The sequence below is a fragment of the Schistocerca cancellata genome, chromosome 4 (genome assembly GCF_023864275.1).
Source record: "Schistocerca cancellata isolate TAMUIC-IGC-003103 chromosome 4, iqSchCanc2.1, whole genome shotgun sequence".
Classification (NCBI taxonomy): Eukaryota; Metazoa; Arthropoda; class Insecta; order Orthoptera; family Acrididae; genus Schistocerca; species Schistocerca cancellata.
Window position 1 is genome coordinate 438,648,033 of NC_064629.1, and position 26,842 is coordinate 438,674,874.

The window sequence follows — 26,842 nt, forward strand, 5'->3', positions numbered from 1 at the left end:
TATTTATCTTCCGGTTTTTGGCTTACTGAGTTTACTGAGACATCAACGGGAACACTTGAAATGTTGTTTTTAAAGTACGATCGGTCATTCGTATTTTCGCGATGTTCCTGCTTTTCCTTTTGATGGCTTTTACACACACAGGACTTCTTTTCTTGTATTAATGTATTGTTTTCTTTCTTGATGGTTGAAAGTTCGGTTTTTAATGCCTCAATGTCACTTCGTAGTAACTTTATAATTTCGTTTTTTGTATCAACTGCACTTACAAGATCGGCCATTTCATCACGTAAACAGCCGTGACATGTCCACGGAAAATCATCGCTGACGAACTTTAGATTTACTTTCGCGCACTTTTTGTGTAACCAGAAGTTGCATTTGATACAAGTTGCATTTCATCACACGCTTTTTACATTCTCTACACAAAGAACTGTTCATTTTTTGCGTTTTTAACGAGAGAGAAGCGTCACTACACTTTCCTATCGGCGCCATCTTACTAGCAGGCCATTTGAGGGGAAACTGTTTGTATCAGTGTGAGAGCAATTTACTACTTACTGGTTGGATCACAATGAATATAATCACCATGTCGATAATTGACCTCCTTCACCTGCAACTCACATTATCTGTATTTTCAAGGTCAAAAATATCTTTGTGCAACAGGTATCTTTCAGGCCTGATGTGTACAGGGTGTGGTGTCGGAGATACAGAGTGAGTGTCCTAGAAATGTTCTTTCGCTGGTGATGTAATATCATCTAAAGCTGCACCTGCTAACTTAAGTAAGATGGGTTAGACTCCATCTGGCAGTGGTGTCTTTTGTACAGACACAGCACATAGCCACACAAGCACTGGGAGGCAGTAGGTGGAGTGGAATACAGCATATCCTGTCTGGAGCAGATACTCTGGCTTTACATCATCTGCGTGAATATTCTTGTGTTTATCATTTATTAAGATTCTCATTGTGTGGGTAATATGCTCCAAAACTCTTTATGGGCCCATGTAAGGTGTGTCTAAAGTGTTCCTGTTGGTGTCTATGCATAACATCACATGAGTGCACATAGAGCAAAGTTTTTGGTTCTAAACACAGGTCTATGTTATGACACCCTGAGGACGGGCAGATATTGGAAATATTGCATTGGATATGTTGTGTTAGGATGACTGGGTCTTGAGGAGCATAGCATTCCTGCTGGCAGAATAATATTGAAATACATGTTGGTACAGAGCTAGTTCTTTATTTACATTGTCTAGGTAAAGCATTGCATGTTCCACAAATACTTTTCTCTCCAGTGTTTATTTAATTACTCTAGTAATAACAAAAATAATGTCAGAGACTTAGGACACCAGGACATACACTTGTCATGTGTTATTTTTGGCCCCCAATAAATTGTTCAGTATTTCCGAAAGTGATCTTAATGTAATTTGTCCATCATCTCTCACAATGGCAGCAGCGGTGTTGATGTTTTCTACCGTAGAAACTGTTACTGGAGCATCGGCCCCACCTTCCTTTGAAATTGATTGTGTCCCCTCATCAAACATTTCAAACCACCTTCGAGCTGTACTGTAGGGAAGAGCAGACTCTCCATTTGCCTTGTGTTATGTTGTATAGGCCTCAGCTGAAGATCTGTTAAGCCAAAAGCATAATTTCAAAACCACATATCGTTCCTTGAGTGTTACCTCCGTTGCAGTGGTAGGTGATACTGCACATGTTTGACCTTGCCTGCCTCTCACAGGTTGGAACCAGGAGTTCCAACAGTGAAACTACTAAAACATGTTTTTTGCATGTTAAGCTAACTGAATATCATAAGATTAAATATCAGCGAGAGAAATTATGACCGTAAAAAAATCATGATCATTCTTCATTGAACAGCCCCCGTATATTTCTGGTCACTTATTATTTCCTTGTTCAGAGAAACACAAAATTTATGACAGAGATTAGGGTGTGGCAGAATTATGAATGATATCTGCTATTAACACTTTTAAACTTAGCACAAAGTATTACACAATAGTTTAGCTTTCTTAAAGAGCTGGTTTTTTTCTGGAGCACATAGAAATAAATAAGTTCCTGCAGAACTCTCAAGCACAGTGGTGTAGTTCATCTTTTCTCTATCTGTGAACCGAGTCTTAAATGTGTTCTCCATTTCTGTGTTTGAAATTTCTCTTTCTCAAAATTAAGTAATTTACTGCATTACTCTAAAAGAAGTGTACAAGAGATTTTCATCGCTATGAGCAAAAGGCCAAATGTAGATTTGCCTTTGAACAAAGCTTCTGTGGTTACTACAGTCCAAATCTATGTATCGACCCATGTAAGGTTTTTGTAAAGTGTGCTATGTGGCGTCTCTTCATAACATGACATGAGTGCGTATAGGCAGGCCTTTGTGGTTTAATATAATGTGTCCATGTTGTGGGATTTTGAGGTTGGTCAGGTACTGTTAATAAAGCTTTTGGTATGCTGGGTTAGTGGTTGGACCAGCCTGAATAAGATTACTGTTTGGAAAAATGAATGGGAGCGGTAGGCAGGCGAGTTGAATTTTCCCAACAACACATTGCATGTTGCATCATTTGACAATCAGTCATATAAGTAATATACATATACAGTTTTAAATGCACCTTTCTTGAATTTGTGGGTTTCTTCTTCTGTGTGTGCCTGCTTTCCAACTTATCTCATACTTTAAAGCTGTTATGTTCAGAGGACTTTTAAATATACTCTATGGTTGTTTGAAATAGGGTGTCCACATTATCTGACTCTGAGGATGGACAGGTACTAGAAATGCATTGTTGGTATGCCATATTAGGAATTGTGTGTGTTGAGGAGCGTAGTCTTACTACATGCAGGGTATTATTGAGATACATATTGTTTACAGAGTTGGTCCTTAAGCTAATATGTCTAGTTAAAATAGTTTGTGTTTTACAAATACAGTGGCTGTTCAATAAACAATGATCATAATATTTTTTTTTACAACATTCCTTTACTCACTCTCTTAATTTTCATGGTCCTTCTCAAAGTTGTCTCCCATGAATGCAATGCACTTGTCCCTGCATTTCTGGCAGTCTTCAAATACAAGCTGGAAACCAGCCTTCACTACTGCTTCTGGTGATTGATAATACATACCAAAATGTTCTTTCTTCATGTCAGGGAATAGAAAAAAGTCACATGGTGCCAAATCCGGGCTATAGTTAGGGTGAGGGTTTCACTTCACTTTTATTTTTGCATGATATTCTGCAACAACATAGACAATATGCGACCGAGTATTATCGTGGTGCAGCATCCGGCCTGCTTCAATGAAATGTGGTCTTTTGCACCTGGTGTGGACTTGGAAGGGTTTCAGGTCATCCCTGTTGTATTGTCTAGTTACTGATGTGTGTGCAGGTACAACATGCTGATAAACCATTCCATTGGTATCAAAGAATGAAATGTCCATAACTCCTACAGTAGAAGCAACCACTGTTGCTTTTTTGGGGGTTGGTGGTTACTGAGATTTCCACATGGACCCTTGCTGTATGCTCTCAGGATCAAAATGATGTAGCCAAGTTTCATCAACAGTGATTACATTTCAAAGAAACTCTGGATCTTCCTCAAAAATCACCTCTTACTGCATGCAGACATGCACACAAATGTCCTTTTCTTTGGGAATCAACAGTCTTGGACCCCCTCGCACACGAACAAGTGTCATGTGTAATTTTTCTGCCACCACCATGTGGGTGGCCCCCCATGAAATGTTCCATGTTTCAGAAAGTGATCTTAAGGTGATTCATCGATCCTCTCTCACAATGACAGAGTCGTGCTTGGGTAGCTTAGTTGGTAGAGCACTTTCCCGCGAAAGGCAAAGGTCCCGAGTTTGAGACTCGGTCTGGCACACAGTTTTAATCTGCCAGGAAGTTTCATATCAGTGCACACTCCACTGGAGAGTGAAAATCTTGTTCTGGAAACACCCTCCAGGCTGTGGCTAAGCCATGTCTCCGCAATATCCGTTCTTTCAGGAGTGCTAGTTCTGCAAGGTTCGCAGGAGAGCTTCTGTAAAGTTTGGAAGGTAGGAGACGAGGTACTGGCAGAAGTAAGGCTGTGAGGACGGGGCGTGAGTCTTTTTTGGGTAGCTCAGTTGATAGAGCCCTTGCCCACGAAAGGCAAAGGTCCCAAGTTCGAGTCTCGGTCCGGCACACAGTTTTAATCTGCGAAGAAGTTTCAATAAATAAGTTGTTGCAGAACTCTCAAGTACAGTGGTGTAGTCATTTCTTCTCTATCTCTGAACTGAATCATAAATGTGTTCTCCATTTCTGTTTTTGAAGTTTCTCTTTCTCAAAACTTAGTAACTTACTGCATTATTCTAAAAGAGGTGCACAAGAGATGTTCATGGTCATAAGCCAAGGCCCAAATGTGGAATTGCATTTGAACATTGCTTTTGTGCGTACTACAGTCCAAAACCATGGATGGACTCATATAAGGTTTTTGTACAGTGTGGCAGGTGGTGTTTGTGGATAACATCACATGATTGCATATATTCAGGCCTTTGTGGTTTAATATAAAGTGTCCATGTTGTGGGACTTTGAGGCTTGTCAGGTACTGGTAATAAAGCTTTTGGTATGCTAGGTTAGGAACAGTGGGCCTTGACTAATGTAGCCTTAATACAGGCAGGAAGATATTGAGACACGTTTCTGATAGAGATTTAGAAATACATTTTTGGGCACTGCTTATTTCCTAGTTCAGGTAAAAGTAAATTTACAACAGAGATTAGGATGAGGCGGAATCATGAATAAGTTCCTCTATTTACATTTTTAAACTTGACACAATGTATTATACAATACGTTAGGTATCTTAAAGAGCTTAGTTTTGGTGAAACAGGAAGAAATAAGTAAGTCATTGCAGAACTCTCAGCCACAGAAGTGTAATTCATTTATTTCCTTATCTGTCAAATGAATTATAAATTTGTACTCCATTTCTCTGTTTTAAACTGCTTTCTCAGCACTCAATAATTTATTGCATTCTCCTGAAGTAGGCTCGTGAGTGTTCCTTTATAGACATGAGACATGACACAACAACAGAATGGTCCTTGAAATTTGCTTTTAACATGCCGATATTAGATCCTGCGTAGAGGAAGTACTATCAAGCATTGCACATGACCTGAATGTATGAGTGGAGTGATGGAGGAAAGATATCAGTCAAGTGTGTCAATTGTTGTGATATTTGTGACACAGATGAGCTACACTTTTTTGTGATACATTTTTCACTCATGACTTTAAGGCCATATAACTATCATGCCATATGACGAGGAACTGCTTGTAGTGGTGTGTAGGCACTTTACTAGAGAGCTGTTGGTCAAGCATGAATACAATCACTCTTATGAAAATTGATTTATTTTCCTAACATCACATTTTATGTTGCTTTCTTTGACAGCTTGTGATATAAGGAATATACATATACCTGTGCCTCTTGAAACACCCCCCGTTTAATTCCTGTAGTGGTTTTTGTGTAATTTATCGTAGCCGCCAAACAGTTAATTATTATGATATATGACCGTGTGCTTAATGGATGAAAGGCTATCGGTTTTTCTGCTGTGGTTTCGGGGATATTTCAACTGAGTGTGGCTGTTTTGCAACTGAATAGTGGAATGATTGAAAGTTTGTCTATTATTAAAGAGCACAAAGGTTGCGATGAACAAACTGTACTGTATTTCCTATGAACACACAAATTCTGAGGCAGTTGCTACCTTCGCCTTACACGTCTAATTACGGTTATCTCTTTTTATTGATTGCTGATTTTCAGTACTTCGTCACACACAATGCTGATGGTTAACATTGATAACAATCCTCATTGCAATCCATGGTTGTTGCTGGCCAACGCGGTTGACGCGAAACACATAATTCGGCACTTTTCACTTTCTGGTTTCATATCACTCGCGAATCGGTATCGATGAGGGTCCACCCCACGACGATCAGGGCTGACGTGCTCACTCATCATACTCCGGTGAATTTACTCGACCGCCATTCTTACCCGTCGCTCCCGCACTACTTCTCACTCGGCAATCGCACTCGGCACTAGCCACACTGCCTACTGCAGCGCTTGACAATCAACTCCTGTCTACTATCAACCTGGGCGTCGGATACTAGCATCTATGTCCGTGGGATCATGGATCCCTTACATCCCCGCCCTAAAAACCTTCTTTGTAGCCACAGGCAAAAAAGAATAATTGTAAAAAATTATCACATAGTATATAAATGAAAATGAGGAACATAAGTTCTGGTTCGAATACTGAAAGTTACATTGTATAAAAAATAATACCCTGTTGACTCCGGTAGCAAACTCCCCCTACAGAAACATAATACACCATCACTCTATCTTAATTAACATAGCATGGTAAATACTTTTTACAAACTTATCTTACATTCAGTTACCAAAAATCTTCACTTTCAAAGGTTTGTATGGTCTTTAACTACATATCTGTTACTGGTTAACCTTTTATAAGTAGCTGCAGCAAAGACAAGGAAACAAACTAGGTGAATGCCAGCTACCCCTTTGGTATGCCGTCCTTTCAGTGGGGTTCCTGCCATCCATACTACTATCACTCTAACTTATAACTCACTTGGCCAACACACATCAAACTTAAGGAAGAAATTCACAACTTATTCATTTGAGTCTTGAACACAAGCAAAATTGCATATCAAAACAAAATATAGCATTTACATCTTGACTTATGCAAATATTTTACAATTCCTCATACCTCTACAGATTCAATAACATTAAATGCTCCATTATGCCACTAAATATGTCTTACGTAACTATTTGCATCACTATAACTAATGTGGTCATCCAATGAAAAATTTTAAACTACTGATCATTTCATTTTGCCAAACATTTACTGCCATCGCTAATGCTCAGATGAGAAATATAATATTTCCTGTTATAAAGACATTAAATCAAATCTGCTATATGGATATTTATTATTCATTACACAGTGCCAGAATTCTGCTTCTACAGCTTGACCATAATTGACTCTGATAGCTAACTGGATACATGAATTACTCATTACTCATGTGTTACACTTTCTGCTTTTATCAGCATACTTTAGATCAACGTCTATACCTACAAATAACTTATGAACAGATGTTGCTCATGTGCTAAATGAGATACTTCAATACTTCAAACATATCATACTCAATACACTTCATTACACATACCTCCCTCAATTTAACAGCAACTTCAACTGCAAATAAATGTATATCTATCTTCAACCTACATCAGTCCTCCATATACTTCAATACTTCAAACATCTCATACTCAATACACTTCATTACACATAACTCCCTCAACTTAACAGCAACTTCAACTGCAAATGAATATACATCTTCAAACTACATCAACCCTCCAGGTTCTCTGCAATAACTACATAAAAATACTACTCCAGGCTCCTTGGCCTCTCCGTCCATCATATTTCACATCATTTATTCAAACAACTATCTCCTCATGTATTTGTTTCTTTATATGTCATCCAAATTACAAGCTGATACATTACTTCAATTTTCTTACAACAGGTTGACCTTTTCATGCCTCACAAAACAACTCTATAAGATTACACAAACTCTTGGTTGACCAATTAGCTTCCCACCACATTTTATAAATATTAAATTTCTGATCTGGTTCTCCTTTTATTACTTCTGGCACTATTAATTTTGTAATGTACTGACACTAAACTGATTTTTAACTTATTGATTCTTTGACATCTCACACTCCACATCAACAATAACTACTTATCCTTATTTTAAGTCAATTCTAAATTTGCTACATTGTTCCTGACTGAATTATTAGTTGGATGACCACTACCAATCCTAACTATTACACACTAACTTTCTTAACCTAAGAATAGAGAAAGATGGTAGAGGAGTGAAACTTGAAATAAGAAATAAAGTCTCACCCAGCTGGGAGTGTACCAGTCGCCACTTGGTATACCAGCAAAAGGGTTGCTGGCTCCCTCCACCTTGTTACATGGCTCCTGACTGATTTATTTGGATGACCACTACCTATCCTAACTACTTCACACTAACTTTCTTAACCTAAGGATAGAGAAAGATGGTAGAGGAGTGAAACTTGAAATAAGAAATAAAGTCTCACCCAGCTGGGAGTGTACCAGTCGCCACTTGGTATACCAGCAAAAGAGTTGCTGGCTCCCTACACCTAACTTTCTTTAATTCGTACCTCATGATCCCTTCGTCTATCATCCCTTCTCTCATAATTCCTGTTATCATCATCTCTCCTATGATTGTGGTAAAACTGTCGACCATTGCCATGGTTCCTATATCCATTACCCTCACCTCTACCTCTGTAATTCGGTGGGCCATTAAACTGACTTTCATGGTAATTATTTCCGCCTTGGTTCTTGTCACGCATCTGATTGTTTTCCTGTGCACGAATAGTCTCTAATTGCTCTAATACTTCCATTAAAGTATCTTTATCTTTAATCAGGCTTCCAGATAAGTTTTCTTGCATCCTACGACTTAATCTCCTTTTAATTGCTGATATCATTACGTCATCATTCAATAGCTGCTCCAGTGTTTCATTCAACTCCCATAGATGCTCAGCAAATTCTCTCAAGGTACCTCTCCAGGTATTAAGGGACTTGCAATGCAGCAAATCTTCAAGTGTTACACACTGGTGACTTTTGGACCAGTATTTCTTTAAAAACTCTTCCTCAAATTGACTGTAGCTGGTAACTTCTTTCTTCCTAACTCCCCAGGTGAAAGCTTCACCTTCCATTCTGTCTATTGCGAACTGAATTTTATCTGCATCTCGTAAGTGTGCTGGGAAAACTCCTCGTAACCATTTAGTAAATATCATTGGATGCAATGCCCCTTTGGGTTTATATTTTTGCCCCATGTTGGTCTGGGTATACCTATTATCAGCATTTACTAACGTAACGAACTTGCCCTCCCCTACTGTTATGGTGGCACTATTTATCTTCCTATCAATCTCTTCGGTTTTAGTTTGTAGCTGTTGGACTCCCTCCTGTAGCTGTTTGATCTCATTTGTGACTATATGTTCCACAGCCTCCTCCAATTTCACTTGCCTATTTTCCAATTTACCAACATTAACTTGGCACAGCTGCTGCACCTGTACCACATCTTCAAGCCGTTGGTTCTGGTGTGCTTCCATTTCTCGCATTCTCCCCTCCAACTCAGTCTTGACTTCCTTGACATCCCCCTCAGCTTTTCCAATTATCTCTGCTTTCATATCGTTCATCTCTTCTCGGAGTCGGTCTACCTTCATCTGTAGCTTGTCATCTCTCTCCTGAAGAGTTATTCTCATCTGTTCCTGGAATTCCTGCAGCACTTTCCTTAAATTTTCTTGGTTTTCTTTGTTTTCTTTCCTGATTTCTTCATTTACCTTGGACATCTCTTCTATACATTTGTTGGTTTCTTCATTTCTTTTAGACATCTCTTCTATATGCTTGTCGATTCCTTGGAGCACCTTAAGTATTAATGACTGTGATTCTCCATCCTCAAGACTCAGTTCCTTTCTAATTGGTTTTACTAGTGTCTCAGGATAACCAGTTGAATGACCAATGGGCTGTCCATTGACATTCCACTACTACCAATTCCTGACTCATACTTGTCCTCCTGCCCTATCTCCATTTTTCTATCTACCTCCTCCACAACCTTCTCTTTCAATTCAGGATCCATTCTAACTATTCACTATGCACAGACAAGGAAAAAAACATAAATAAAATAAAAATAACCTCCTAGTAACCCAAACACTTACTAATTAGCTAATAACGAAATAATCCTTCACTGTATTCGGTTAACCCAGACTGGCAAAATAGACCTCTCCACTGAACACCATAAATTACAGAAGCCTATCCACATCAAACATCAATGACTGCATTTATACACAAAGTCTCGAAGTAACATACACATAACTTAGAAGACATATAAACATGTAGTTTACAATAAATAATGCAAATGAGACACTATTCTGTGCTGTACAGCATGAAAACACATGCATATTAGCATACCATGCTTCAGGGCAAATTTGCAAAGAAATGTTTCAAAATAATGTTTTTATAATTTCTGCAATTGTCAAATTTAATTTGAAGTTCGTTCTGCGCTCTGAAGATAGTGCAATATTAATTAGTCTCGCGCCAGCAACTCATCCTCACTCACCCCTCGATGCTCGTCGAAGTCGCGATGTTTTGACGTTTGAAGTCGCGCTACTAGTCATGTTGGCGTTGACTCACCTGGAGCGGCAGCTGTCAAGCGAAGTGTCAGTGTAGCTTGTGTGGTGCCGTGTGCAACTGTTTACGTCTGCGGCGAATCGCGCTGATGCAGTCTCGTAGTTGGGTGGTTGGCGACAGGATGGAGCTGCTCTCACGTACTTCGCTGATCTGCGGGTCGCTGGCGCAGGCGTCGTATACTTCAGGGGTTCGCCACTAGATGTCGAATTCCGCGTCGTCGTTGTTTCAACTTCAGCCACTTGGCTCCACTGCAGTCACTGGTCAGTGTGGTTCATCTCCGCTATCCAAATCCTTGCTGTCACGGCGTGGAACTTCTTCACTGCTTCAGACTCTTTGGCTAGCCGCTCACAATCTGGGTGACGTCATCCAACAATTACGCCACAGTCAACACTCGCAAATGCCGTAACAGTTTATGGGTCCACATCAAATTGAGTGATTTACACCATTCAAAAGATAATTTCAGATACAAAATCAGTTGGAAACAAGTTCCTGATACTTCCGAAACGGAATTTTGGCTGGTTCACTCGCGATTATGCACAAACGCGCCTCTTCTTAGAGTATGAATTTTACAGCACTTCATGCAGGTTTTCGTGTCCGTACTTCAATATATTATTTATTAACACTGCTTTTGTCACTTGAACTTGTAGAAAGAAATTGTTTACTGTTCCTCAGTCACTTTTGCACTGTATTCTCTGAACAATGTGCTTCGTTCTCGCGATTTCTAATTTCACCACAAATGTTATATTACACTGTTTCTGGTTGGAATACACTAATTTTAGTCATGGTAACGACAATACTGAATTATTCTTGCACTGACTATCGTCCGATAATTGCAAATGTCTTTCCACTGAAACGAAAAATTGAGGTCAATAAACCATTGTTCGGATCCCAAGATTGCAATTGTCCTTTTCATGGGAGCCAAGATGAAACACCCCCCGTTTAATTCCTGTACTGGTTTTTGTGTAATTTATTGTAGCCGCCAAACAGTTAATTATTATGATATATGACCGTGTGCTTAATGGATGAAAGGCTATTGGTTTTTCTGCTGTAGTTTAGGGGATATTTCAACCGAGTGCGGCTGTTTTGCAACTGAATAGTGGAATGATTGAAAGTTTGTCTATTATTAAAGAGCACAAAGGTTGCGATGAACAAACTGTATTGTATTTCCTATGAACACACAAATTCTGAGGCAGTTGCTACCTTCGCCTTACACGTCTAATTACGGTTATCTCTTTTTATTGATTGCTGATTTTCAGTACTTCGTCACATGCATTGCTGATGGTTAACATTCACAACAATCCTCACTGCAATCCATGGTTGTTGCTGGCCGACGCGGTTGACATGAAACACGTAATTTAGCACTGTCACTTTCTGGTTTCATATCACTCGCGAATCGGTATCGATGAGGGTCCACCCCACGATGATCAGGGGGACGCGCTCACTCGTCATACTCCGGTGAATTTACTCGACCGCCATTCTTGCCCGTTGCTCCCGCACTACTTCTCACTCGACACTCTCTCATACTACTGCGCTCTCGGCACTAGCGTCACTGCCTACTGCAGCGCTTGACAATTGACTCCTGTCTACTATCGACCTTGGCGTCGGATACTAGCACCTATGTCCGTGGGATCATGGATCCCTTACAGTCTTTCATAAATTTTTAGGTTTTTTCTTCTGTGGTTGCCTCCTTTGAGATTTATGTTATTCTTCAAAGATGTTATCATCAGTGATTTTATAGATGTACTTCATGCTCTGGGCTTCAGATCTGAAATTCGGAGGCATGAATCAGGAAGTATTCCAAAGTAAGTATATCAGTCAAACAAACACATAACAGTTCAGATGGCCGACAGTTTGCGTTGCCTCACAGCTCATCCACATCCACTCACTTTAGAGTGGATCTCCCAGCTCAAAAAGGTCATGGTGCCGGAGAATTCTTTCATGCTCAATGTGTACTGAGTGTAGTGTTGGAGATACAGAGTGAGTGTCCTTGTGTCCTTGAAGTTTTCTTCCTCTAGTGATGTAGCATCATCAAAATCTGCATCTGCTAGGGTAAATAGGAGAGGGTTGGCTCCATCTGGCACTGGTGTAGGTTCATCAGACCCAGGACTTTGCCACATAAGCACTGGGTGACGGTAGGTGGAGTGGCATACAGCATTTTCTGTAAGAAGCAGGTATGCTGGATTTACATTCTCTGTGTAAACCTTCTACTGCTTATCACTAAGTAAGATCCTTATTGTGTGGGAACCATAATCCAAAACCATGTATGGGCCCATATAAGGATTTTTAAGTGCGCCGGATGGTATCTGTGTATAACAATACATGAGTGCACACAGAAAGACCTTTTTGGGTTAAAGTAGGTGGCCCATACTGTGGGATTCTGGGTATGGACAGAGATAGGGACTACAGTTTTTGTTATGCTATGTTAGGAATGGTGGATATTGAGGAGTGTAGCATTACTGCTGACAGAAAGAAACCAAGATACTAATTGTTTACAGAGGTAGTTTTTAAATTAGTGAGAGAAATACATTTCTGGGGTACGGTTTATTTCCTTGTTCAGGTGCTAACAAGATTTATGCCACAGAGTAGGGTGTGGCAGATTTATGAATGAGTTCTTCTATTTATTTTCTAATCTTGGCACAAAGTATTACACAATACTTTTGATTTCATAAAGAGCCTGGTTTTGAAGTAACAGATAGAATTAAATATGTCATAGTAGAACTCTCAACCAATGAGCTGTAATTCATTTTCTGTTTATCTATGAACTGAATTACAAATGTGTACTTGACTTTTGTGGTTAAAATTGCTGTTTCTAAGAACTCAATAATTATTGCAGTGTCCTAAAGTAGATGGCCATGAGCCAAGACCCAACCACAGATTTGGCGTTCAGCTTTGCACACTAACATTTGATCATGTGTAGATGAAATACCTTCAAGCTTTACACATGTCCTGAACATACAAGTGACATGATATAGGAAAGCTGTTTGTCAGAGTGTCTGTTGCTGTCACATTTTTGATACAGGAATGAGATGCATTTTTTCATGATGCAGTTTTCACTCAGGACTTCAGGCCATACGATGAGCAGGCCATATGATGAGGAGCAGTTTGCAGTGGTGTGTGGGATCAAGAATGAACATGATCAGTATTTGGAAAACTGAAAGGGCAGTGAATGTGTGGGTTGAGAATGGGGGAGGGGTGTTGGTTTCATTTTCCTAATGTCACATTGTATGTTGCATTTTTTGACAGTCAGGTGTATAAGGAATATACATCTACAGTTATATTATGCACCTCTCTCAAATTTGTACATGTAGTCTTCTGTGTTTTCCTGCTTTGTGACTTATCTTATAACTTAATATGATATGATCAGAGACATTGTTGATATACTTGATGCTTTTGGCATCATATCTGAAACTTTTATTTAGATGTAGCATTCTACATGACAATGCCTTGTCTGGAGTTATCTATAAATTTCAGTGTGCTTTCTTTGTTGTCATCAAACATGATTACACACAAATAACCTGTAAGCATAACATCAGCACACCTCACAATGAAACACATATGGTTTCCATTGGGCTTCATATTAAACCACCCATTGTGAGCTGCACGTCATGCAAATTATTTATCTCTTCCCAAAATTTCCCGTGGGTGGTTCAAAAGTAGTATAATGCTTTCAAGCATGCAAGAACTATTGTGAATAAATGGCATACATTGTGGGTGGCAAGGTAACCTCATTTTAATGTTTGTATCATCAGCCATTGTGTTTGTCAGGGTCGCCAATTTTAGAATAGCCATTAAATAATGACTGCACTCAGAAGAAATAATTTATTATATTACTGATAAGTTTCGTGTCACACACAAAAGCTATATACCATAAGCAAGTAAGAACGTATGTTGAGGCATGAAACAGGATGTATTTAAAAGTAAGTATAAAATAGTTCAAGTGGCTGTCTAGTTGTCACCTCACAGCTGCCCCCCCCCCCCCCCCCTACATATACTGCATCTTACCGGGCAAAAAGATCATTGGAGAAGCAGAGTGAGTGTTGTGTGTGGAAGTGTTCTTTCTCTAGTGATGTTTCATCATCCAAAGCTGCATCAGGTAGCACAAATAGGATTGGGCTGTCACCATCTGGCAGTGGTGTGGGTTGGTGAGACACAGTAACTTGCCACACACACACTGGGTGACAGTAAATGGAGTGACATACAACATTTTCCCTCAGGAGCAAGTACATTGGATTTACATTCTCTGTGTAACCCTTCACGAGTTTATCATTAATTAGGAATGGTGAATATTAAGGGGCATAGTCTTACTGCTGCTGAAAAATATCTTGTCAGGGTCGCCAATTTTAGAATAGCATTACCTGATGCTGCATCTGCTAGCATAAAAATAAGAGGGGTGGGTCAATCTGAGAGTGGTGTAGGTTTTTCAGCCACAGCACACTGCCACATAGGCATTGAGTGACAGTAGATTGAATGGCAAACAGCATTTTCCATTAGTAGCAGGCAGGCCAACTTTACGTTATCTGTGGAACCTTTCTTGTGTGTATCATTAATTAAGAACCTTATTGTGTGAATCCTACAGTTCAAAACCAGGTATGTTCCCAAATAAAGTGTCTGTAAAGGGTGCATGATGGAGTGTTTTCAAAACATCACATGAGTGCATGAAGACAGGCCTTTCTGGATTAAAGTAGGAGGGTCTGTATGGTTGGGCTTTGTGGATTGACAAATATCAGATATACAATTTTTGGTATGCTGTGCTAGGAGGTGTGACTTGATACTTCAAAAATACATGTGGGGGCACTGGTTATTATTTTGTTCAGGTAAAAACAGAATCTGTGACTGAGATGAGGGACTGGAAGATTTACTGAAAAGTTTTTCTATTAAATTTTTAAACTTGGTCCCAAATAATTTAGAATATAATTATTTTGTTAAAGAACTTGGTTATGTCAAAACAAATAGAAGTAACTATGTCGTTGCAGAACTGTCACCAACAGTATTGTAATTAATTTTTTTTTAAATCTATGAACTGAATCATAAGTGTCTACTTAATTTCTATGTCTAATATTGGCCTTTCTCTAAACCAGACAATTTTATCCTAAAGTAGGTATATAGGAGTTGTTTACGGCCATGAGTCAAAATGCAGTCAAGGAATGCTCTCTGATATTTGCAGATAGGATGCTAATGGTTGATCCCATGCAGATGAAAAACTTTTAAGAACTTCATGTGTTTGCAACATACAAGTAGTGTGGTGTAGGAAAGCTGTGTGTCACGTGCTGCCACATTTGTGACACAGGCATGAGATTCACATTTTCATGATGCAGTATTTGCTCAGGGGTCAAGTCTAGACAGTGAGGAGGCCATATAATGGGCAGGCCATATGATGACGGACTGTTTTTAGTGGTGTGTAGCCACTCTATTAGTCAGTGGTAGGTCAAACATGAAATGACTTTGTTGGTACATAACATCGAGTTAACATATTTGATTTGCTGTATGCAATGTTGAGTCTTTATTTGGAAAGTTACTTGCAACAACAGCATTCTTAAGCACTCAAGGTAACTGATGAATCCGAACTTGCTTGGGGTAGCCTACAACAGTGCAATATAATAAACTAGAGGCTGTTTCCAAAATGCAAATGGCCATTATTTGCCTACAACTTTACCTTGTAAAACTAGTTGTATGCAAATGTCTGTCAAGTTACAGAAATGGCAAAGCACATTGTCTTTGAGGTATGTCCACACAATGTCTCTTTCCTCTTGTGCAAACACTGATGCAACAAGATCACACACAGAAAAACTTGCAGAACGAATACTCATATAGATGCACATTCCCATGTGTGCACATTGCCTCACTGTACAAGCTTTCAACTAAGCATCCCCATCTTTGTTCAGGAAATTATACAGCGTTTATTTTATTGTAAATGCAGTAGACATGTATTCTGTGGCTTCATCTTGCTGAAACCATGTTCGCTGGTTATAACCAGGGAAGTTTTGCAATTGAGGCAACAAAAAGTCACTTAACATTTTCACATACTCTCTGAATTCACTCCTTGTCCTCAATAAAGTACAGACCAATTAACCCTTGAGCCTACATCGCAGAACATACAGTAACTTTTGGGGAACGAAGGGGTTTGTCATGCTTCTGTTTAGGACTCATTCCAGTCCAATGGCGCGAATTCCACATATTGATGTCAATGTTTAGGTGAAAATGAACCTCGTGAGAAAATGGACACTCGGTCACATCATTATCTACTGTAGCCTTTGTATGTCATGCAGAGGCTTTAATTCTTGCACCAATTGCATTCAGAACTGTCCAGTTTTAGTTGTTATATCAGAATTCAGTGCAATGATAACCTATGTTCTCTTATGATTGGAGAGGGTATTAATGTCAAATGCACAGAGATTTACACTCTCAATGGATTCACCCATTCTTGATGACATTGGTCATATGAGTTTTGATATGACTAGTGTTAAACTTGTCTCCTCAAAAGTATTTATCCAGTTCTAGATAAGGAAATCATTTGGAACACCATTTACAGTATGAAGTAAACAATAACTGAAAAATTTCTTTACTCATAAGGAGGCCATACAATGAGCAGGAAATATGATGAGGTACTGGTTTTAGGTGTGGGCGCTTTACTGTTGAGTAGTAAGTCATACATGGCATGCTATTGTAGTTACATAACATCAAATTACATATCTGATGTGCTGTATCCAATGGTGAGTCTTTATTTGGAGAGTTACTTTCAACAACAGCACTCTAGGTAACTAATGAATCCACACTTGCTTGGGGGTAGCCTACAAAACGGTAATTTTGTAAATTAGTAGCTGGAAATGTTGCCAAAATGCAAAATGTCATTATTGGCCTAGAACTTCACTGTGTACAACTTTTGTACGCAAATGCCTGTCATGTTACAGAACTAGCAAAGCACATTGTCCTTGAGGTACAGCCACACAATGTCTCTTTCCTCTTGCGCAAACACTGATGCACAGGAGCAACATTACACACACAAGAATTTGCAGGAATGATACTCATATACATGCACATTCCCATGTATGACCTATGCCTCACTTTGCAAGCTTCCAGCTATGCATCCCCTTCTTTGTTCAGGAAATTATGTTGTGTTTATTTTATTGAAAAGGCAACAGGAAAGAAAACACAAAGTTACTATGCATAGAATGGTATCCAAATAAGAAAGGTACAAGAAATAAAAGTGAAGGTGATGTGTTGTTTGTTAACATCAGAGGGTGACAGTGAGATAAAAATAAGATTTTGTTACCTAGCAACTGGCTACTAGTACTATCTATTTCACACAATTCCATACAATGTGTTTCAGTGTTTATTTGTAAAACTAGGAAATATTTAAAGGATTTTCATAATTGCTCTGTGAATGCTAATTGGCTGTTCAATATGTCATCAGCATTTTGATTTTATGAATAGCACATGGGTTCTCAAAATAAAATTTATATTTCATTGATCAAAATCCTTATTAATTGTTGAAATACACGGTGCAGTAATTTACTTCTTAAAAAATAATGTCTTTTAAATATAATCAACCTGCCTACAGCACTCATTTAAATGATGAGTAAAATTTTGCATGACAGGTCAGCTTGTAGACACTCGTATCTTGCTACTTCATTGTGGATACTTTGTTTCAGTTGCTCCAGAGAAGTCCAGATGTTGACATATACTTTACATTTGACATCTTACCATAAAATGAAATGTATGGGTGTCAGATATGGATTACATAGGAGCTAATTTATGTCACTCCTCGTGGAGGTAAATTCGCAAGGAAGAATTTCATGAACTCACAGTGTAGATGCATTAGACATGTATTCTGTGGCTCCACCTTGCTGAAACCATGTTCACTGGCTATAACCAGGGAAGTTTTGCAATTGAGGCAACAAAAAATCATGTAACATTGTCACATACTCTCTTAATTCACTCCTCATCCTCAAAAAAGTACAGACAAATTAACCCTCTAGCCTACACCGCAGAACATACAGTAACTTTTGGGAAGTGGAGGGGTTTCTCATACTTCTGTTTAGGACTCATTCCACTCCAAAGGCGCCAATTCCATTTACTGATGTCAATGTTTAGGTGAAAATGAACCTTGTAGAAAAACAAGATGTTGAAAATTGGACACTCTGCCACATCATTATCGTACCTTAACCTTTGTATGTCACGCAGAGGCTTTAATTCTTGCATCAGTTGGATTCAGAATTGTGCAGTTTTAGTGCAATGATAACCTAGGTTCTCTTACAAATGCAGAGGTTATTACTGTCAAATGCACAGTGATTTACACTCTCAACGGATTCACTTATTCTTGATGACATTGGTCATATGAGTGTTGATATGACTAGTGTTAAACTTGTCTCCTCAAAAGTATTTATCCAGTTCTAGATAAGGAAATCATTTGGAACACCATTTACAGTATGAAGTAAACAATAACTGAAAAGTTTCTTTCATCCTACAATCACCAAATCAGCGTTTTTGTAAAATTCTTGCACATGGAAAGTGCTTTCTACACCAAAAAAGTTCTGCATATTGACTAAAGACCAAGCAATTGATAAACTTAGTCCCACTCTCCTCAGATTTCTTGCACACGTGCATATAGCTCTTTGAACATCAAGCTATTTTTGAGAGACGATATAGTTTTATGCCCTAGTACTCGACAAATTCTGTGATGCAACAGATCCCAGAATCAACAAAAAAGGACGCTGTTTTTTCCATTTTTGTTGTTTTTGCATCATCAGTGTCCTTCATTTCATTTCCTAATACCAAAGTTCGTTGACGGGTTCCATCAGAATAATCCCTCCTTTTGCTGAGATGTCAGGATCTTCAGTTGTCATGCTAGTGAGTCACTATGCCATGAATCTACATCCACAGTTTTCATATGAATTTATTATAAATTTGTAGGTTTCTTCTTTTGTGTTTACCTCACTTGAGACTTATCTTATTCCTGAAAATGTTATGATCAGAGACTTTATCAAGTATTTGATGTTCAGACTATCACGTGTCAGCCCAATTAATCTTTAGAAGCTACATTCTGATCTAGAACTCCTTGTCTGAAATTGTTTATAAATTTCAGATTTCTTTCTTTGGTGTGAATTGGCACAATTACACACATTTCACCTTAAACGTAGCCTCAACACACCACCCAGCCAAATACACATGGTATACACGTGGCACGAATAACAAAACACAGCGATTTGTTGAACTGACTGTGAGTTGTATCTACATGTATCACTCAGCAGTTGCCCAAAATTTAACATGGATGGTTTAACGACAATATTATACTTTGATGCATGTCAGAACTATTCTGATGAGGTGGCATCCACAGGAGCTGGTGAGATAACTTCACTTTTAAGGTTTGAGTCATCTGCCATGGTGTCATCAGTTTCACCACTACTAGGAACAGTGATCCACCATTAAGTAACTGTGAGAACAAAAAACACTTTATTACATCATTGATAGCATGCATGTCACACACAAAAGGAATACATGTTAAGCAAATAGGTATGCAATGATGAGACAGGAAATGGAAAGTGCTCCAAAGTAATTATATCAGCTATGACAAAGACATATTTGTTCAACTGACTGACTATTTGTGTCATCTCCCAGCCCCATCCCTTCCTTCCACATTAAAATCAAACTGATATTTGTACAGGATGATTCGGGCCTGATGCGTATTGAGTGTAGTGTTGGAGGAACAGTTTGACTTGTCTGGCAGTGTTCTTTGTCTGGCAATGTAGAGTACTCTGAATCTGTGTCCACTGCCATATTTAGGAAGGGTTGGCCCATGTGGCTGGGATGTAGGTTGGTCAGCCAGAGCACACTGCCTCATGGCACTGAGAGACAGTAAGTGTACTAGCACACAGAATTTTCCATCAGTAGGATGTAGGTCAGCTTTACGATCCCAGTGGAAACCTTGGTGGTTTTACCTTTAATTAAGAATCCTCACTATGTGGATACTATTGTCCAAACCAGGTACCGACCCAGATAAAATGTCTCTAAAGAGTGCCTGATGGAGTGTGTTCATAATATCACATGAGTGCACGTAGACAGGCCTTTGTGAATGAAAATAGGAGAGTCTGTATGGTAAGACTTTGAGGACGAATATATTTATATATACAGTTTCTGATATGCTGTGTTAGGAAGGTAGCCTCATTACTAACAGAGGAATATTGACATATGTATTGTTTATCAGAAGTGGTTCATCTGTTATCAAGGCGAGATGAAACAGAGGGCATTACAGAAATGGTTTTTTTGTTTGTGGAAGAAGAAACTTACTGTGGCATTGATTACTTCCACATTCATGTCATAACCATAAAATTTCCTGAGGAGGTTTGCAGAAGGATGGCAGATTTATGAACCAGTTATTCCTTTTATATTTTTAAACTTGGCATCAAATAATACACAGCCCTTTTGCTTTATTAAAGAACTTGTTCAACGTGAAATAGACAGAAATCTCAGCCATGGGATTGTAACTGTATTGTAACTCTCAGACACAGTACTGTAATTTTTTTATCTACTCCTTTTCTTTATTTAACGTTACCTACTTTCAAAACTCTTAACCTTCCTACATAGCCCAAGAGTATGTATTCGAGAGCTATTTTCAGCTGTGAGACTAGACTCAACCAAATAATGGTCTCTGAAATTTGCAGGTAGGATGCTAACATCTGATTCTGTGCATATTAGATAGTTTGGAACATTGTCTGTGTCCTGAATGAGCAGGTGTTGTGATGTAGGAAAGCTGTGTGAGATGTGCTGTCACATTTGTGACACAGGCATGACATTGAATTCTCATGATGCAGTGTTTACTCATAAGGAGGCCATACAATGAGCAGGAAATATGATGAGGTACTGGTTTTAGGTGTGGGCGCTTTACTGTTGAGTAGTAAGTCATACATGGCATGCTATTGTAGTTACATAACATCAAATTACATATCTTATGTGCTGTATCCAATGGTGAGTCTTTATTTGGAGAGTTACTTTCAACAACAGCACTCTAGGTAACTAATGAATCCACACTTGCTTGGGGGTAGCCTACAAAACGGTAATTTTGTAAATTAGTAGCTGGAAATGTTGCCAAAATGCAAAATGTCATTATTGGCCTAGAACTTCACTGTGTACAACTTTTGTACGCAAATGCCTGTCATGTTACAGAACTAGCAAAGCACATTGTCCTTGAGGTACAGCCACACAATGTCTCTTTCCTCTTGCGCAAACACTGATGCACAGGAGCAACATTACACACACAAGAATTTGCAGGAATGATACTCATATACATGCACATTCCCATGTATGACCTATGCCTCACTTTGCAAGCTTCCAGCTATGCATCCCCTTCTTTGTTCAGGAAATTATGTTGTGTTTATTTTATTGAAAAGGCAACAGAAAAGAAAACATGAAGTTACTATGCATAGAAAGATATCCAAATAAGAAAGGTACAAGAAATAAAAGTGAATGTGATGTGTTGTTTGTTAACATCAGAGGGTGACAGTGAGATAAAAATAAGATTTTGTTACCTGGCAACTGGCTACTAGTACTATCTATTTCACACAATTCCATACAATGTGTTTCAGTGTTTATTTGTAAAACTGGGAAATATTTAAAGGATTTTCATAATTGCTCTGTGAGTGCTAATTGGCTGTTCAATATGTCATCAGCATTTTGATTTTATGAATAGCACATGGGTTCTCAAAATAAAATTTATATTTCATTGATCAAAATCCTTATTAATTGTTGAAATACACGGTGCAGTAATTTACTTCTTAAAAAATAATGTCTTTTAAATATAATCAACCTGCCTACAGCACTCATTTAAATGATGAGTAAAATTTTGCATGACAGGTCAGCTTGTAGACACTCGTATCTTGCTACTTCATTGTGGATACTTTGTTTCAGTTGCTCCAGAGAAGGCCAGATGTTGACATATACTTTACATTTGACATCTTACCATAAAATGAAATGTATGGGTGTCAGATATGGATTACATAGGAGCTAATTTATGTCACTCCTCGTGGAGGTAAATTCGCAAGGAAGAATTTCATGAACTCACAGTGTAGATGCATTAGACATGTATTCTGTGGCTCCACCTTGCTGAAACCATGTTCACTGGCTATAACCAGGGAAGTTTTGCAATTGAGGCAACAAAAAATCATGTAACATTGTCACATACTCTCTTAATTCACTCCTCATCCTCAAAAAAGTACAGACAAATTAACCCTCTAGCCTACACCGCAGAACATACAGTAACTTTTGGGAAGTGGAGGGGTTTCTCATACTTCTGTTTAGGACTCATTCCACTCCAAAGGCGCCAATTCCATTTACTGATGTCAATGTTTAGGTGAAAATGAACCTTGTAGAAAAACAAGATGTTGAAAATTGAAGGACACTCTGCCACATCATTATCGTACTGTAACCTTTGTATGTCACGCAGAGGCTTTAATTCTTGCATCAGTTGGATTCAGAATTGTGCAGTTTTAGTGCAATGATAACCTAGGTTCTCTTACAAATGCAGAGGTTATTACTGTCAAATGCACAGTGATTTACACTCTCAACGGATTCACTTATTCTTGATGACATTGGTCATATGAGTTTTGATATGACTAGTGTTAAACTTGTGTCCTAAAATGTATTTATCCAGTTCTAGATAAGGAAATCATTTGGAACACCATTTACAGTATGAAGTAAAGAATAACTGAAAAATTTCTTTCATCCTACAGTCACCAAATCAGCGTTTTTGTAAAATTCTTGCACATGGAAAGTGCTTTCTACACCAAAAAAGTTCTGCATATTGTCTAAAGACCAAGCAATTGATAAACTTAGTCCCACTCTCCTCAGATTTCTTGCACACGTGCATATAGCTCTTTGAACATAAAGCTATTTTTGATAGACGATATAGTTTAATGCCCTAGTACTCGACAAATTCTGTGATGCAACAGATCCCAGAATCAACAAAAAAGGACGCTGTTTTTTCCATTTTTGTTGTTTTTGCATCATCAGTGTCCTTCATTTCATTTCCTAGTACCAAAGTTCGTTGAGGGGTTCCATCAGAATAATCCCTCCTTTTGCTGAGATGTCAGGATCTTCAGTTGTCATGCTAGTGAGTCACTATGCCATGAATCTACATCCACAGTTTTCATATGAATTTATTATAAATTTGTAGGTTTCTTCTTTTGTGTTTACCTCACTTGAGACTTATCTTATTCCTGAAAATGTTATGATCAGATACTTTATCAAGTATTTGATGTCCAGACTATCACGTGTCAGCCCAATTAATCTGTAGAAGCTACATTCTGTTCTAGAACTCCTTGTCTGAAATTGTTTATACATTTCAGATTTCTTTCTTTGGTGTGAATTGGCACAATTACACACATTTCACCTTAAACGTAGCCTCAACACATCACCCAACCAAATACACCTGGTATACACGTGGCACGAATAACAAAACACAGCGATTTGTTGAACTGACTGTGAGTTGAATCTACATGTATCACTCAGCAGTTGCCCAAAATTTAACATGGATGGTTTAACGACAATATTATACTTTGATGCATGTCAGAACTATTCTGATGAGGTGGCATCCACAGGAGCTGGTGAGATAACTTCACTTTTAAGGTTTGAGTCATCTGCCATGGTGTCATCAGTTTCACCACTACTAGGAACAGTGATCCACCATTAAGTAACTGTGAGAACAAAAAACACTTGATTACATCATTGATAACATGCATGTCACACTCAAACAGAATAAATGTTAAGCAAATAGGTATGCAATGATGAGACAGGAAATGGAAAGTGCTCCAAAGTAATTATATCAGCTATGACGAAGACATATTTATTCAGCTGACTGACTATTTGTGTCATCTCCCAGCCCCATCCCTTCCTTCCACATAGAGTGGATCATTCAAATCAAACTGATATTTGTACAGGATGATTCTTCCAGGCCTGATGCATATTGAGTGTAGTGTTGGAGGAACAGTTTGATTGTCCTGGCAGTGTTCTTCATCTGGCGATGTAGAACAGTCTGAAGCAGTGTCCACTGGCGTAGGTAGGAAGGGTTGTCCCGTGTGGCTGGGGTGTAGGTTGGTCAGACACAACACACTGCCTCATGGCATTGAGTGACAGTAGGTGTGCTGGCACACAGTATTTTCTATTAATAGGTTCTAGGTCAGCTTTACGATCTCAGTGGAAACCTTGGTGGTTTTATCTTTAATTAAGATCATCATAATGTGGATGCTATGGTCGAAAGCAGGTACAGACTCAGATAAAGTGTCTCTAAAGGGTACCTGATGGAGTGTGTTCATATCATCACACTAGTGCATGTAGATGTGCCTTTGTGGATTAAAATAAGATGGTCTGTATGGTTAGACTCTGAGGATGGATAGATTTGGATTTACAGTCATTGATATGCTGTGTTAGGAAAGGTGTGTCTTGAGGAGGGTAGCCTCATTACTAACAGATGAATGTTGACACATGTATTGTTGATAAGTGGTGGTTTATGGGTTATCATGTAGAGTTGAAACATGGCACATTACAGAAATATCTTTTAGCTTTGTGGAAGGAAATATTTACTGTGTCATTGATTACTTCCACATTCATTTCATAACAAAAATTAATACTAAGGGGGTTTAGGGTAGGGTCACAGATTTATGAACCAATTCTTCCTTTCACATTTTTATCTTGGTACCAAATAATACACAATTTTATTTGTTTTTTTAAAGAACTTGTTCTACATGAAGTAGATGGAAAGTTTGACCAAGGGATTGTAATTTTATTGTAACTCTTGGCGACAGTAATTTAATTCTGTCATCTACTGCTTTTGTTTATTTAAATTTATCTGTTTTCAAACCTCTTTAACTTCTTATATAGTCCAAAAATATGTTTTCGAGATTTGTTTTCAGCTGTGGTCCAAGACACATCCAAAGAATGGTCTCTGTAATTTGCAGGTAGCAAGGTAACATCCGATCCTATGTATATTAAATAGTTTGGAGCATTGCCTGTGTCCTGAATGAGCAGGTGGTGCACTGTAGGAAAGTTGCAAAGTGTGGAGCATGTTTTAGATGTTTCATGGACAGTCGCAATTCTGATACAGGCATGAGATTCATTTTTCCATGATTCAGTGTTCACTCAGGAATTCAGGCCGTATGATGGCAGGCTGTATAATGAGGAACTGTTTGTAGTGGTATGCAGACACTTAACTATGGAGTTCATAAATAAATCCATTCATTGGTTTGATCATTGACAGTATTTGTGCTTTTCTTGACATCACAGTGTAGGTTGCTTCACCTGACAGGAAAGTAGCTGCTGAGTAGTATAGGGGTTGTGGGAGTTCTATTATGTAAGTGATGAAATCATGTTGTAGTGATGTAACAAGTTCTGTCAGTGGAAGCTACAACCCCTATATCAATATCTTCTGTAATTGCACTCAAAATGCCTTGAGCACTTAGTTAGGCCATGCTTCTGTTATTACATAACAGCAAATTACTTATTTGATTTGCTATAAGCAACTGCAAATCTGTATTTTATGAATTACTTGCAACTATAGCTCTTTTAACTACTGAAAGTAGGTGATGAATCCACACATGCCTTAGTGTTGTCTCCAACACTGCACTGCACTAGAGGCTGGATACAATGCAAGAGAAAAGAAGATGATTTTTTTGTCAATAACTTCACTTTGCAAAACTTTTTTAATGGAGAGATTTCTGTTTACAGAACTGATGAAAAACATTGTCCTTGTGGTATGTATTGATGAAACTTCTTTCCACATGAGCTATCACTGATAGTGATAGCATGCCAGTGATTATTCCTAAAACTGAGAAATGTTTAAAGGAGATTCTTAGTCCTATTGTGAAGGTTCACTGACTTTTCAATATATGATTTTCATTTTATTTTATAAAAACTACAGAAGTTTTCAAAAGAAGGTGTGAAAATAAAATAGAGTTTGAAGCCTATCATCAGAATCTGTATTTATTGTTGAAATATACAGTTTTAGTGTCATTTAAATGCAATGCAGCATGCCTACAGCTTTCATTTAAATGACGAACAAAATTTTGCATGATGGCTCAGCATGTAGACACTGTGATGTTTGCCACTTTGCTATGGATAGTTTTTTCAGTTGTTGCAGATAAGTGGGATTGTTGACATACACTTTAGATTTGACACATCCCCATGAGAAGTAATCCATATGGGTCAGATCTGGACTTCATGGGGACCAGTTTATCTCACCCCTCCTGTAAGTCAATTTGCCAGGGAAAATTTCAAGAACTCGGTGTATAGACACATGAATGTGTGTGCTGCAGCTCTGTCTTGCTGAAACAATGTTTTTTGCATATAACCAGGAGTGGTTTGGAATTCAGGCAACAGGAAGTCATTTGATATACCACATAATGTTCCAAATTTATTGTAACTGCATGGTGCCTTTGCCCTTGCAAAACTATGGGACAGTTTTTCCTGAAGCCAACATCACAACCATAAAGCAACTTTTGGCAAATGAAAGGATTTCTCATGCCTCTGTTTAGGATTTGTTGCATTCCAGCAGTGGCAATTTTGCATACTGACAGTGGAAATTTTGCTTACTGATGTGACAGCTCATGTGTAGGTGAGCTTCATTGGAAAACAAGCTGATGTAAAGTGTT